Raw genomic sequence first — 924 nt, 5'->3', positions numbered from 1 at the left:
GGACATAGGCATGGGCAAGGACTTCATGTCTAAAACACCAAAAGCAATGGCAGCAAAAGCCAAAATTGACAAATGGGATCTCATTAAACTAAAGAGCTTCTGCACAGCATAAATAAGTAGATTCTAAGAGACTAAATGGACAGAAGCAATGATCCCTCTCATTTTTTGTCTTTTCTAGACTATATTTAAAGCCATATGAAATAAAGAAGTAGAAACTAGTAGTATTGACACAGCAATTAATAATCTTTAAAATAGCCATGGCAGGTTGGGTGCAGTGGCTCAGGTCTGCAATCCCAGCACTTTGAGATGCCAGAGCAGGAAGATCACTTGAGCCCAGGAGTTCAAAACCAGGCTGAGCAACATAGCAAGACCTGCCTCCATCTTCATTTTTTTAATTTAAAAAATGTATACAATAAAACAAAATAAAATATCCATGACATCACATTATTAGGATTTTTACAAATAATTTTTTAATAAATCCTTATATTTTCTCATATGGAAATGAAAAATACCATTCCATTTTAAATGCTCTGGGGGTCCTGATTTTCCTCACAGTCTGTAGTTTCACTTTAGCAATGAAACACTGATAAGAACAGATAGTACACTTGATCTTAGCCAAAAGGTCGAGAAGAGATAACAAACAGAGATATAGACCAATGGAACAGAACAGAGCCCTCAGAAATAATACCACACATCTACAGCCATCTGATCTTTGACAAACCTGAGAAAAACGAGAAATGGGGAAAGGATTCCCTATTTAATCAGTGGTGCTGGGAAAACTGGCTAGTCATAAGTAGAAAGCTGAAACTGGATCCCTTCCTTACCTCTTATACAAAAATTAATTCAGGATGGATTAGAGACTTAAATGTTAGACCTAAAACCATAAAAACCCTAGAAGAAAACCTAGATAATACCATTCAGGAC

The 924-nt window shown here is 36.1% G+C and overlaps 1 non-coding gene across 1 annotated transcript; it reads right to left on the bottom strand.

Moving 5' to 3' along the window:
• Window positions 1–448: 448 nt before the first annotated feature.
• LOC111520451 lies at window positions 449–635 on the bottom strand. Its single transcript, XR_002724680.1, has one exon. It is a non-coding gene; the product is annotated as a U2 spliceosomal RNA (small nuclear RNA).
• Window positions 636–924: the final 289 nt, after the last annotated feature.

This window comes from Piliocolobus tephrosceles, chromosome 3 (genome assembly GCF_002776525.5).
Source record: "Piliocolobus tephrosceles isolate RC106 chromosome 3, ASM277652v3, whole genome shotgun sequence".
NCBI lineage: Eukaryota > Metazoa > Chordata > Mammalia > Primates > Cercopithecidae > Piliocolobus > Piliocolobus tephrosceles.
This window is presented reverse-complemented; position numbering and strand designations above follow the sequence as displayed.